Source organism: Perca fluviatilis, chromosome 18 (assembly GCF_010015445.1).
Source record: "Perca fluviatilis chromosome 18, GENO_Pfluv_1.0, whole genome shotgun sequence".
NCBI lineage: Eukaryota > Metazoa > Chordata > Actinopteri > Perciformes > Percidae > Perca > Perca fluviatilis.
Window position 1 is genome coordinate 15254288 of NC_053129.1, and position 15315 is coordinate 15269602.

Genomic DNA, 15315 nt, shown 5'->3' on the forward strand with positions numbered 1-15315 from the left:
AATCAACTCAGAGATCAGGGTTAGACTCAGAGTTTCTAAAACCTCCGTCCTGAAACAGGCCCCATGTTGCTTATTTGATTGCTCCTCGGTTCTCGGCTGAACTGGAAGTTGATCTGTCCCTCGGCCGTCTCAAAGCTCTTATTTCTACCCTGAGGAGCGAGCATTGAGGAGCTAAAGCAGCCTTCCCGAAAGCCGTTGCCGACTCCGCCCATGCAGCCGACATATTCACATAATGCTTCAGAGGAAAGGACGTCTCATCCCTCTAAAACACATTTCCTTGGTTCCTCTCTCGACGTGAGGAAGGGAGGCAAGCAGAGGAGTCGAGGAGGCAATTTAAGCGACATGTGAAGTGCCCATAGTGTACAGACACAACAGCCTAAAAGCCTGGCACAGTGACCAAACCACATGCAGCTGGCAGACTCAGAAACAGTAGCATCAAGTCAAACGGCACACCCATTAAGCCTCAAACAAACACTATGTCTGAACTGAATACTACTAGGCAATACTAACTACAGTCTCAAAATGTAGATACTGTAGCTTGATCACAGAAAGAGCTGACCCGGACTCGGTGTTGAAATAATTTCATTACATATTAAATTACTTAATTATTGCCAGTCCGTTCTCTTTTAAAGGATAACAGGGACAGAGGGACAAAGAGTTCAGTCTGCGTGTCACTGCTGATGTTCTGATGCCAATTTTGATCTGACTGAAGAAAAGTCTTTCTACACTATCTGTTGCTGCAACAGGACTGGGTAGTGTCAGGATGTGGCAAAACAAAGTCAAAACATGAATGCATGCATGTATCCACTAAAAAATTTAACATAGTCTTTTTTCATTTCTGACACTGATCTGAAGGAGGAGTCCATCATCTCTGGGCTTTATCTGCATCATCTGCTCTCTGCCAGGCTGAATGTAACTGTGCAAATTATGTTTTTTTGATGTTCTGGGGGATTCATTACAATCACATAAAAAAAATAAAAATACAAACGGGTGTTGTGGGTTGAGAAACAATGGCAAGCTACAGTATCTCGTACCTGTTATTACTCATATCAAGTCCTACAATTTCATCATTATGATGCATGACCTCTATTACAACCAGCTCATTATTCTCTGATACTGAAACTTAAATGTATTTACCGTAGTCTCAGCTACAGTGCAGTCTGTCAATAATTTACTTCTCTTAGTCCAAGGAAAGGGAAAAATAGCTGGGACATCAGCTGAATTTAGATACTTTTTTCCACAGCTGTCGTTAAAACGTTCCTCAGGAAAAATGTAGGGTGCATCCTGTATCTTGGTGGTGGGTTGGCATCCAAGTCTAATGTTTCATGTTGCTGATCCACTGCAACCACATTCTTTTGTTTTAAAGGTCCCATGGCATGAAAATTTCACTTTTTATGAGGTTTTTTAACATTAATATGAGTTCCCCCAGACTGCCTATGGTCCTCCAGTGGCTAGAAATGGCGATAGGTATAAACCGAGCCCTGGGTATCCTGCTCTGCCTTTGAGAAAATGAAAGCTCAGATGGGCCGATCTGGAATCTTGCTCCTTATGAGGTCATAATCCTCCACCTTGCCCCCCTCCTCCTCAATAGCATTTAAAGCTACAGACACAGAAATGGCACATACTAAGGAAAGCTAATTGTGGGACTGGCTCTAGTGGCTGTAATTCTGCACCAAGGCTGAATTTTGGGAAAGAGACTTCAAATACAGTATTAGGGGACCACTAAGGTCTATTTAAAAGCAAGCAGCATGTCATAGGACCTTTAAGTTCAATGCATTGTTTTTTTTTTAAACCTTGATTCTGAAAACTACTCTCCATACATTTATTTTCTCTTTTAAATCCACTCTTAAAGCAAAAAACATAATAATAATAAATATAACACAGGTTTGTTAAAGGCTCCCTCCACTCAGAAATGTGTTTAGCTTGTTGTTCCTTCACTTGGCTGTCTGAGCTTCACTGAGCAGAATGATGTACTATGTTCACAGTTTGACCTTAGAAACAGTTTTCAAATGAATCTGCTGCAGAGGAAAGTTTCTCTGAGTTCACTTTCAATCTCAGTATGTCTGGAGAGGATCTTTTAAGTTTTCCCCCGAGTATTATCTTCACCACCTCTAACCCTTTTGATGAAAGTAGAGGAGACTGGAGACAGGAGGGCTTGGGAGCGCTGTAGCTACCCCTATGATTTCCATAGCACCCCCAAGAAATTGCTGTGGCAGAATTTACATGCCGACAGCATTTCACCACACAGTTTACCACACATCTCGGAGAACAGAGACCAACAAGTAACCTAAACCACAACCAATTTGTAGATTAAAGTCTACAGCCCCTGAGGTGATGAGCCAGTGGAGAAGCAAACGCTCCATCTGCCCCCATGCTCCACCTACACACACACACACACACACACACACACACACACACACACACACACACACACACACACACACACACACACATAATTATTCAACCCGGTTATAGGAAGGCCTGCTGGTGAACATTATAATAGGAGTTGTACATTTAGCTTAGTTTTATTGGGAGACTACTATAAATTAATCAAATATTAATCCCGTTGTCTATATGAAATATTCATAGTTTCACTTGCAGGTTTTCTTGGGTCAACTTACTTCTAAAGTCTGTTTAAAATGAATTTGAGGTTTCATGTTGTTTTGACGTATCTGTTATGACAGCGTCTTGCGTAGCAGTTTATTGTTAGGATCAGTTTGAGGTCTTTTGGAGTAGAGAGCGGATAGGGAAATACTGACATGCACGTATGAGTGGGGTGTGTTTGTGTGAACTGATTTAGCTCAACAAGCGACAGGTGTGTTTGATGCAATGAGGGGGAGTTTTACTCAGTTGGATTCAGAAGAGAGAGAAGGCTGCTGCAGGCTGGAGAGACGTGGTGTTTTCCCACAACACAAACTTTTGTAAATATACCTTTTTTAAAACCTGAACTACACATTGGAGCAGCTGGAGCTGCACCCCCGGGTGTTGGCAGTCTTGACTAAGGAATGCTAGGATGCCGACCTGGAGATTGCTCAAGACGGCGTGGTCATTGAGTCAGTAGGCCCGTCGTGAATAAAACAACTTCGTGGGTGAGTCTGTTTGAAACAACCCAAACCCCTCTAAAAATAGAAAAGAGTTGCAGTCATCCAGGCTAGTTAGTCTCATCCTCATATTGAGCGCAACATGTAGTGAAAAGGAGATGGGGGGGGATTAGTGTTACCAGCTAAGTTAGCTGTTTAGCAGCAGTGTTCTTTGTTGTTTAACGAACCCGGTTAGCTAGCCGCAGCCGTAAAATATCTGTGTTACGAGTATTGTTATTTATTTATTTTTTCATTATTTGATGTGACATCACTCTAAATCGTCACTGAGTTCAGCTCTACTTCATTTGCAGCTCTTCTTCCCTCTGCTTTACTCTGTGCATAGATCAACTGGACGACAAGACACAAAAGAGAGCTACGGTCTGAATTAAAATCAGGGTGCCATTATCTGATGATAAAAGCCATGTCCAGAGGAATGTCACCCATTAACCGTGCCAACGTACGTCCTATATCCGATATGTTGTGTAATTAATTGGGTCCACGCTTTTATTTTGATGTTGAGTGGAGGTCTGCGTGAAACAGACGTTTGAAGCTGAGCCGACAAAAACAAAAGGTTGTGGCCTCATGCAGTCTTCCTAAAGGATACAAGGCTTCTTTGTCAAGAAACCCAATGTCCCCCTGAGCTCTGCTGGAACAACGGGGTTCATGTGAATGCAGCAAACTGTTCCTATCCCCACACACCTCCAGGGCTTCCGTCAGATCTCGTCCTTTTTTTCCACCATGCACAATGTGTACCGACATAGTTTTCCCCATATTACCCTTGGCTGAACTGAAAGGATATTGCACAGTCCCCACAATAATACACATATACAGACTTAATTTAATAGCATTAACACATTATGAACTCCATTTTACCTAACCTGCATATTTTAGGACTGTTAGAAGAAACCATTGCACCTGGAGGAATTACGGACACCATACAGAAAGGCCCCAGCAGACCATCTTAAGGTGGTTTTCCATTACATGGTACCTGCTCGACTTGCCTTGACTCTACTCGCCTTTTTTGGTTTTCCATTATGAAAAAAAGTCCCTGGTACCTGCTAACGGGTTGCTAAGGTTTTTTTTTTTTTTGTACCAACTCTGTCCAGGTTCCAAGCGAGCTGAGCCAATAGCAAAAAAAAAAAAAACCTGCAGACTACTGATTGGTCAGAGAGAATCGTCACTAATCGCTGCGTCATCATTGCTAGCGACAGATATCATATAATATTATGAATTCCACTATGGCCATAACAAGACCCACCCTTCAATAGCATTTATTGGCCAGGCGTCCATGAGAACGCATGGTAACGTAACCCCATTTGTTCAGGTCCTATCCCCTGACCAATCGGCTATCCTAACCTTAACCACTCGAGGTGAAATGCCAAACCCCAACCAATCGAGCTGCTTCGTAGGACGGGTCTTGGCGTGTCCTGAACAAACCCGCCATTTTTAAATAGTTTAGCCAGCAGTGTTTTTTTTTTTTTTTCTTTTGAAACAAAATTTGTCTTCATGCTGATAGTCAAAAGCAACCTTCAACGTTCTGTGTGTGTGTCGTGTTAGGTCACGGCAGTTTCCTTCGGCGTCGCTATGACGACCAGCTACGCTTGCCTCAGGCATGAGGCGGTACTAAATCTCGCGATAGAGTCGAGCAGGTACTGTGTATGAGACATTAACACGGAGGGTACATGCTGCTGAATGGTTTTTAAAAGCACGTGCAGCTTTTAATGAAATCACAAACTGGACTGTGGACTTCAGCCACAGGAGGAAGCTCTCTGTCTGATCACTGTCATTGATGTTAACAACACAGAGCTACTAATACAGGTCCAGCTGTTCAGTATTCAACCTTAAACGTGCAATATGTCATTCTCTGTCGCTATCCGTCTCTCAAAACCATAACAAAAGGCGCAGTTCGGTGAAGTCGTGATGTAGCGCTGTTGTCTTACCCACAATTGCCGTCATTGCAATCCACTCTTCAGTGTTCGTCGTTCAGGATTTTTATTTTTTTCCTCCTCTCCAAAACAAATGGACCTGGTGATTAAAACCGGTAAGTTTGGCATGTCAGGAGAGGGGCTGGGGCTAAGCTGTCGCTTAAAGATTGCTTCACTAATAAGATCCAGACTTCATTCAGTTTAAAGATATACAGTAGTTAAAACAACCATGATTCTGATGCATGCGCTAGAGGGGATATGACGCCATTGACAAGTGGCCACAGTAACAGACTTTGATTAAAATGACAGATTTCTTTTAAACACTGTTGGAAACATTTGGGATCATGCAAGTACACAACTTAACAAAATATATAACATAGGTCTAGTTGCGGAAAAGTTACACATTATACGTTTAAACTAACCTAAACCCTAAACTACACTTGCTTAACTTTAGAACTGAGATGATTAGTCAATCAAGCAATATACATAATATATTTTGAATAGATGCAGGTTTATCTCAGTCTTCTTTGATAGTAAACAAAATATTTTGAAGATTAAAACATTTTATAGCATCACACTGGACATTTTTCTCCTTTTTCATTTTATTAGACTAAACCATCATTTGAGAAAATAAACAATTTGATTAATCAATAACAAACTCTTACTTGCAGCCCTAAACTGTATTTATTTACCCTACCAATGAGGAAGTATACACTGGTCAGTGAAGTCATATATACAGTATATCTTGCGCTGTCTGTTGACACTTGATCTTATAAATGTGCCAGACATTCATATTTTCTTTCCTTGTCCTCAGATGACTGTACTCTCGAAAATAACTCCCACAATCTGTTTGTCCAACTCGAGGCTTATCAACAGCATACTTGTTACGATTTTGTCAGTTTGAACATTCACAGTATCCCAACACAAGAGGTTATTGGCCCCAGTCCTAATAAGGGATTGTTTGCATAATCTGTAGCTTTTTGTTAGTTCATACCTAACTTTCATATTTACAATTATTGCCCAGGGCACTTGTCACCATGCCAACAAAGTACATTGGCTGTGTACATTTTCTGTACACTTTGTACGGCCTCACCTAATGAGTCAGACATTACAGTATAGTCCTGTGGGTTCAAACTAGGGCAAACATAAACCGAGCCTTTATGAGTGTTTGTGCAACACACAATTATAACCATTTGACAGGTTATCCTTTACCATGAAGATATTATATTATGAGGTTATTCAGTGTTCTACTGTGATTAAAACAGACCAAACCTGTAAAACATAAATCATAAAGATACCAAGTTTACACCAATGAAATATTTAAAAATGAAATAGTGACATCATTTTGGTGAAATGTTGCTAGTAGAATCAGTGGAAAAGAAGTATCTCACTATTTGGAAAAGAAACATCTCAGCCTGAGCAAAGACATTTTTATTTTCTAATAATTCAAGAAATCTGTTTTACTGGTGCATGCAGGAATGTTGCCATTACTCTTATATCAGGACTATATGTTTTGACAGTACTCAGGTGTTTATGCACAATTCCATATAGAGCATCCTTCAAAGTAAAGCAGAAGAATCAAAGAACTACATCCAAGACAAAATAAATAAAGACCTTTACTTGCAACCCAGTCTTTGGTGAATGTCACATTACAAAAAATAATAAGTCTTGATTTGCTTACATGTTCATGTTCTTTTCTTAATGAGCTTGCAAGTGCATGTATGCCTAAGGCCGGTTACACACTGCCTGCGTGGCATGAGCGTGGCGTCTTTGTTGCGTGTCAGCTGCGTGGCGGCTGCGTGGATTTTTCTATGTCTTTACACACCAGAACCGTGTCTGACGCGATGCTGCTGCTGCTAGCATTGTCTGGACACATGTATGTTTCCCATTGATAAAATGAAGTACCATGTTAAACATATACTGATTTGATTACAGCAAAGACAACGTCGGCAGTATTGACAGCAAAATAGGCTACAGAATATTTCATTCTGTATTGACAGGTACAATATTAGAAAATCGATTTTTTTTTTTTATTACATTTATATCTGCATTTATATCAAAACCTAGAGACTTTCAAACATCAACATGTATTTATTAATAAGTATTCGTGTCTAAATGACCTATAAACATCTTTTCATATTCTATTTTGCCTGGAAACGCTTCCAACACTTGCGTGTCGTGTGAAAAATAGGCATCGGTTCTATTTCTAGCAGGCACGCGTTCTGAGATGTGCATGTCACGCAGGCAGTGTGTAAGCTCTAACCTTTTAACATGGGAGCTGAAATAAAAACGGACACGCCACGCAGCTGACATGCTCGTGCGACGCATCCAGTGTGTAACCGGCCTAAGGCCACAGAATAACAATTCTAGGTCAGAAATCTTTTGTATATCAATATATGAAACAAAAGTGACAGCACTTTACTGACGATAGTGATGGATACATGTTTCAATGCTATATGTGTAGGAATGTAATATTCCAACTAGGGCTGGGCGAAATGGAAAAAAATCTGATACCACGATATTATTGACCAAATACCTCGATGTCGATATTGCGACAATATAGTTATAGAGTTGGCAGTTGGTGCTTTAACAAATTAGATAAAAGATAATCATCAATAATCATAAAAATAATTTACTGTAGTCTATATCTACGACGTTCCACTTCCAGGATTGCTCCGTTGCCGCCGTAAATTCCGCTGGATGTCCGTTTTGTCTGTTGTGTTCTATGGTTAACTGCTCCTCGGCTCTCTGCAGGATAAATCCAGACAGCTAGCCAGACTATCTGTCGAATCTGAGTTTTCTGTTGCACGACAAACAACTTTTGAACGAATACGTGTTCCACCAAAAAACGTTCCTTCCCGAGGCTGTTTTGCAGCGGCACAGTGGCTCTGCCCAGCGCTTAGCGCCGACCATGACGAATGTGATTGGTTTAAAGAAATGTCAATAAACCAGAGTAAGTTTTTTTTTCTCCCATCCCGGGAATGTTGTGTGGACTAGCCAGACCCTCCTCCGCAGCTCTGTGGAGCAAGGTCTGGCAAAGCGAGACTAACTTTAAAACCAGGAAAAGACAACACTTACCATATAACAATATCCAAAATCTAAGATGATATTTAGTCTCGTATCACATTATCGATATATCGATATATTGCCCAGCACTAATTCCAACATAAATAATACATTTGTTGCAGAGGGTAGAGGCAGAAGAGACTGACAAGTCCTCCAAACCATGATATTCACCACACTTTACCTTCCAAATCCACCCACACAATTTTCTGATCTTATGGCCCAATTGTTGGTCAGAAGTTGATCAACAATTGATCAATTGAGCAAATTATCATTTAAAAAAGAATTAACCTCACTGCTATGGTTTTAGTAGGTTTAGACACAAAGACTAATTGGGCATAGAAAGTGGTCCATGCTTTAAAAAATCAGTTGGTTAAGACTTTGAACAATTGTCATGGTTAAAATTTTTAGTTAAGGTTAGGGAAAGATCAGGGTCATAGATGAAAGAAACCGTTGACTGTTTTTGTCCTCCTGATCTCTGTTGGAACCCTATCCCCACACACATCCAGGGCTCCCACCATATCATGTCTTTATTTCACTGTGAGTTGTGCAATGTGTACCTAACAGTTTTTAGGAATCATTCTGGAAACAAATGTCGGTCTCCTGTGTCGACATCACGCGCATTTTCTGTTTTCCTCTAAAAGGTCAATACGTAACATCCCTCTGACCAAGTTACCTTTGATACTTTAGTGTCCCTTCAGTTGTTTCCTCTCTGAGCTGCACACACATGGTAAAATCCAATAAAGCTTCCAGATAATGATCTTTGTGTTATACTATTAAGCTGAAAATAGAAAAAAGAAACCTCTTTATTGTCATGTTTATGTTGCCAAACAAATTATGCATCAAGTTTGTGTTATTCTGCAACCTTAACACGGTGGGTTTACAATGTAAATCCTAAACAGGCTTTTGGTTGATCTGTCTGCACTTTTTTTATGTATTACTTTGTTATTTTAATTGTGTATTTCCTTTTATAAAATGTATCATCTTGTATGTTTTATGTAAATCACTTTGTGATTTTTATCTGTGATAAGCGCTGGATACATTTTTACTTACTTCAATCTAGAGACTGATGTTGCTGAGTTTTCACTGCAGAGAAGATGTAATTATTTCATCAACTTATAAAGTCTGAGCACATTTTAAATTGTGCTGTACAGAATGTCCAAACTAATTAACAGGGGGAAATGTGGAATTTATCTACAGCTTATATCTGGCTCAACACATGGTTTGAATATTTCGGGTTTCCTTCCCCTCACTCTCTTCTGCCAAAGTGTCGATGGAGTCAAGAATCCCCTGCATGTTTGTCTGCAACTGACCCGGTCTGAACCCTCCACCATTCCACCAGGCTATCGGCGTGAGTAGGCGAGGAGAGATGGCCACATCGAGGCTGCTAAAAGGCTCGCTCCCAGTGCTGCGTGACGGCTTCCTCCATTCACATCTCTCCTGTTCTTATATCTCTTCGTTCTGTTTTTCTCCTCTTTGCTTCCCCCTCTCTCTGTTACGCTTGCTGCTGTGTTTCTTCTGTTCGTGCCTTCTCTGTTCTCTCCATGCCTGCTCATAATCTTGTCTTGCAAAAAGGGTTCTTCTTTCTCATTCCTTTTCAGTTTCTTCGTGGACTCTGCAGACCCTCGCTTGCCATTTCAGTTCACTTTCTCAAGCACTTCCGGTGGCCTGGCCTGTTATTTCTCCTTTGAACAAAGAATGCTACTGTTAAAAGACTTCTAAATCAGTATTACTAATCAGTATTTGAGGTGAGAGGTAGTGGATTCCCCTCATTCTGTGCATGCTGGTATGGGTGGTCTGGCTTCCTGGTTCAGAAGCCAATGCAAGATTTGTGTAAAGTGATGTGTTCTCAATCTGAGAAGTGTGGGTCTCAGGCTTTGATGCTAAACCTTCTCTCTTCACTTCCTTCTAGGCATCCGATGATCTAATTAACATACTGTATTATTATCGCCTAACTCACAGCAATTTTAGACTTTGATCCTTGATCCATGTGTGAGCTGTCCTTTTGTCACATACTCTTGGCCAGTTTCTTGGTCTTTTGCTCCCAATACAGATGTTAAACCACATTCTTGTGTGTAAACCTATGGCTACCTTATTTTATTTCTCTCTGTTAACTAAAGCCGGATCTACTTGGGCCCTGTTTGGGAGAATTCTCCTTCTGAATAGTTTCTTCTTATCAGCTAATAGCCTGCTTCCCTGTCTGCCTCCAGCCTGTGTACCATATGTTATCTTCTATACCAGATCAAATGACATTAGGCTGAAACAATCACGAAAATGTCTCCAACATTTTTCATTCTTAAGTGCTGCATTATTGCTGGCCCCTCAGCTGTCCTCTGTTACAGAGACATAAGTCATGCTCATTCACATGCTCCTCAGATGGTCCCATTTTTCCATGTTGGGATATCATTCTTCTGACTTCAGAGTGTTCATGAGCTTTAAGTCGTAAAGTGGGAACAAATTGGATGCTACACAGAACATACTGTATGTTGTATTTTATTGCTCGGAGTGTTTCAACAACACAGTATTTATTTCCATTTAAAGCTTTATTTTAGGGATTTATTCCTAGACTTGTTGCTGCACCAGTACATTTCCTAAAACACTCAAATATTGATTTACCTGACTTGTTATCAGGGTTAATGCTAATAAATAACATTTCAAACTAAACTAGGTCATTCTACGTAGATGGCAACAATTAAAACCTAATACCATATAACATATTACATGTGAGGAAAAACTGTTTATGCAATACGTGAATTAATAATACGTTTCTTATCAACAACATTTACTTCTGTCTGCCATGTAACTGCCTAATATGATGCCAACTTGACAAGTCGTGTAGCAAAATTTTAGCCGGCTTTCCAAGTTGTTGTTCCGACTTGAGGGGCCATTTACGTGAATTTTCCCAACTAACTTTTCCAATTATTCCAACATGTGAGTGCAACATAACATACCATGGGTCTGTGTAGATATGTGGCAAAGATTGACTTGACCCATACCAAACTGGAGCTAAACTAACATGCAACTTACTGCCTTATCCATTAAGACTGCTTCCAGCAGTTGGGGGGAATCAGCGCCAGTCAAATTGCCATACTGTTTTCTGCCTTGTACAGCTGTCTGTGTTCTGGTATGTTTTATATAAAATGAATTTGGTTTGCCACAAACATAATTGTGTCACACACACACACACACACACACACACACACACACACACACACACACACACACACACACACACACACACACACACACACACACACACACACACACACACACACACACACAATCTAGTGATATGTTCTTGTACTGCATGCAATTTGTAGGGAGGTGGTCAGGGTATGCTTGGAACAAAATGTATCATAGCTGTTTCCAGCGACCACCCTCAAACATAGTTCAAAAGCCTGCAGTCAAAGCGAGGAGCCAGACTACAATAATCACATGGGCGCATATTTGAGGGAAGTCTTTCCTCGAAAGCATTCATGGTGTTGCAGTTGTTTATACATTATGAAAAGTGAAAGAAGTTACAGTATTGTGTGAAGAATGAAAAAAGAGTTTGTTAGAGGAGTGATCCAAGTGTACTGGTTAGGGAGAGATTCATAACAAAAATGTTTATCATGCTTGCGTTGCTATATTACAGGATAACAGCAGCAGAATGCAGATACATTTGGTATGAACATTTTGTGAATTTGCAGATATGTTTATTAAAAGCATTAATCAACATCAACGTTATATTGATCAAAACACAATTCAGATGGCATATTTCTCTCCAAATGTATAAGACAGGGTTGGACCATATACAACACTTCTCTTCCTCATAACACCATCCATCCATCCATCCATCGTCAACCACTCATCCCACGCACAGGGTCGTGGGGGGGCTGGAGCCAATCCCAGCATACGTCGGGCAAAAGGCGGGGTACACCCTGGACAGGTCGCCAGTCCATCGCAGGGCCACACATAGACGAACAACCACTCACTCACACATGCACACCTACGGACAATTTAGGGACACCAATAAACCTAGCCCGCATGTCTTTGGTCGGCGGGAGGAAGCCGGAGTACCCGGAGAGAACCCACACAGACACGGGGAGAACATGCAAACTCCACACAGAAAGGCCTCCTCATAACACATCTAATATTAATAATGAAATTAAATTCTCACTAGAGTTTAGGATGTTCCATGAGCTTGGGCTTCTATCAGCATAAGGATCAGGTTTATTGCCAAGTAGGTTTTTACATACAAGGAATTTTCCTTGGGGTTTTGGTGCATAAAAATAAACATAGTAAAAGAAAACAAGATAAAAGCAAGTACGGCAACAGTCAAGAAACATAAATGAAATAGAAAATGTGACAATAATGTGAAAAAAATCCTATAAAAACAAATACAATATATATGATTTTTTAAATGAAGATCCATACAGTTGTGTCTGGGAATGTGTACAGTATTGCTCAATGAATATGCAAAAGTTCACAAATCTAAACATTAGAAACTAAATCTTATATTGGAATTTGTACATGTGTTATGAAGTGAAACTGCACAGAATGTCTCCACAGAAACCTGGCTCAGTGACAGTTTCAAATGAAGGCATAACTGGTGCTGTGAACAGATGTGAAAGGAAAGAGAAACAAGGTGTTGTATTGATTTAAGCAAATCCACTGTTTGTCTACTTCTCTTTAGTGCTGAGAAATTCTGAATATATGTGCTTGAGGGAATGCACATATTACTATTGCTGTATGGGTTTACTGGACTTCTGCAATTAGTTATTGCAATTATTACTTACATTTCATCTTCTTAAGACTTTGATTTGTCTACCTCATCCTCATTTTTACCACAAAATCAAATATTCCCTTTGACTTGTTACATGCTCAGATTGTTAGTTGGAGAAACAAATTTGAACTGAGCCTTCTATGTTGTATACAGTAGCTTATTCTATCACCACAACATCACTTTAACCGTTTTGCTACATGTTTGAGTAAAATCCTAGAATCACTATTCAACACAACAAATGTGGTTATTTTTATGTCCTCTCATCAGGATTTAGACATTGTCAAAGTATAAGTTGTGCATCACTTTTTTTGCCTTTTTCCAAATCAAACCCATGAAATGCTAAGAAAGGTGTTCCGCAAGGACTCAAATTGGGTATCATGCCAATTACTCTATGGACTAATAGAATACCGCTGCCTTTACTTTTGTAACTAAGTCAAATTAATTACAGTTTTCCATCCACAGCATGGATGGTTATCGTGGTTTGCAAATACATCATCTCACTTATGACCGCAAATGTTTTGCACTCTTGGTTTGGGAGAAATTATATCATTAACGTGACCACTTTGACCTCCTCACAGCTAATAAGTCTGGCAGTAGATCACAGCATGCTGACTCTGAAATGGTTTCCAGTAGTATACACAACCGGCTACAGGAATGAGTTTTAATTGCTATTTTAAAAGAAATCTGGGAAATGTATTATTCAGTGCTTCTCTGCATGTGTGATGGCTAATACCGATCTCAACGAGACTTCCCAAATAAGTAAATAAATAAATACAAATAAATTAAATAAACCTTTTTTTTGTTAACTAGTAATGGACAATGATGATGATTTCTTTGTGTGTGTTGTTTTTTTGCAATAGAATACTGAAGACATTTCCACTTAAAAGCACTTGTGCTTGTCATTAGGCAGTCTTCCATGCAAGAAACAAAACTAGTGTAATACAACAACATCACCAATCACATTTCAGGCAGAATTTGCACTGCATCAAAAGTGAGCATAACAAAGATTTATTCAGTATGTCCTTTCCTCCTTCCATTTGCCACAGATAGTTAGTATGAAGTACAATAGCGCCCCCACTCCACCTCCATCATCATCTATTACGCTTCCCTACACTTGTTAGTCATCAGTAAGAATAATAGTTAATTTTCCTCATGAATGCAGCCTTCATCCCTCTCATCTGATCCAAACAGATTTTCCTCTTCAGATTCACCTAAAAATACTTATTTCTATTGTTATTTTGAACATCATGTATTTTTTTTTAAACCCCACTCATGTCCTTGTGCCATCTTGCAATAGTTGTATTTTTTTGTTTTCTGTCCAGTCCCTGCGACTCTGTTCCTCTCCTTCTAGAATCTTCTCTGTTACCCTTCCTTCTCATCCCTCCCACCCATTCATATTCTCCCGATTGATGCCATCTGAGGTTGCAGACCCAGGCCGCCAGAGCTGCAAATTTACCCAGCAGCACACGTCACTAACAGGGGAGCGCAGAGCTCCCAAAATAGCCCAAACAGCAATTGGTGAATGGGGGCCCAAGTGGCAGTTACCAAGTACCGATTCTGACAACAAAATGAAGCTTTCTAACATTATGTGAACACCCATCATTTAATCACCCACACAAACCCTGCTGGTTGATTTATCATGTGTTTCAGCACTTCTTTGGCGAGCCATCGAAATTCCTAATCTTATGTTTTGAAACAATTATTTGGAATTAATCATATTTTTTTCCACAGCATGTGCCTCTTGATTATTTAGAGCTATTGATGAGGGCTTTTTATGTGATCCCAGAATATGCAACATAGGCCATCACAGAAAAATATACTGTGATATAGTTGAAAGACATAAAAGGCTCTTCTGATGTGAGTCCTATGCTAGAACTCATCCCACTGATTTGCTTATTAAAATGCCACCAACACAATATTTACCACTGGAACAATAATCAGTTGCATGATCTGCTTTGTGTAACAGAAGTAAAACTATCTGGTTGCCAAACCTATTTAAATTGAAGACCATTCAAACAAATGTAATAATCCAGGTCAGGAACAGATCTTTTTTCATCACTGACAAATACTATAAAATGTCTCTTGTGTATCTCTGACTTCATCCCCAGTATGTATGCAAATATAACAATGTCGAAGCTTTGCAAATGTAAACATTTTACAATATATCAGTGAAAAGGTGTCACTCAACTCTAGTTATTTCACTACCAACCGGTTTTGTTCAGTGAGATCTTTAGATGCTTGCATAATTGCGTGTTGTTGTTGCATAAGGGGGAAAAGACATAGGGATCAGGGTTTAATTGAAAGCAGCTAACAAAGGCAACATTCAGGGTGTTTCTAATTTCACAGTACAGTCTGCAATTCCTAGAATTTCAGCAAGTATCCCATTGTGGAAAAGCCTGGTTTATGAAGCTCGGCGCTGGGTTGGAACTGAAATAAAAGGCATTCAGATTCAGCAAACTCTGCACTCTGCAGTGAAAGAAAC

The 15315-nt window shown here is 39.9% G+C and overlaps 1 long non-coding RNA gene across 1 annotated transcript; it reads left to right on the forward strand.

The window, feature by feature from the left end:
- Positions 1-2845: 2845 nt before the first annotated feature.
- Positions 2846-10430, forward strand: LOC120547009. The gene is made up of 3 exons (XR_005637012.1): positions 2846-3089; positions 3392-3537; positions 9337-10430. It is a non-coding gene; the product is annotated as an uncharacterized LOC120547009 (long non-coding RNA).
- The last annotated feature ends 4885 nt before the right edge of the window (positions 10431-15315 follow it).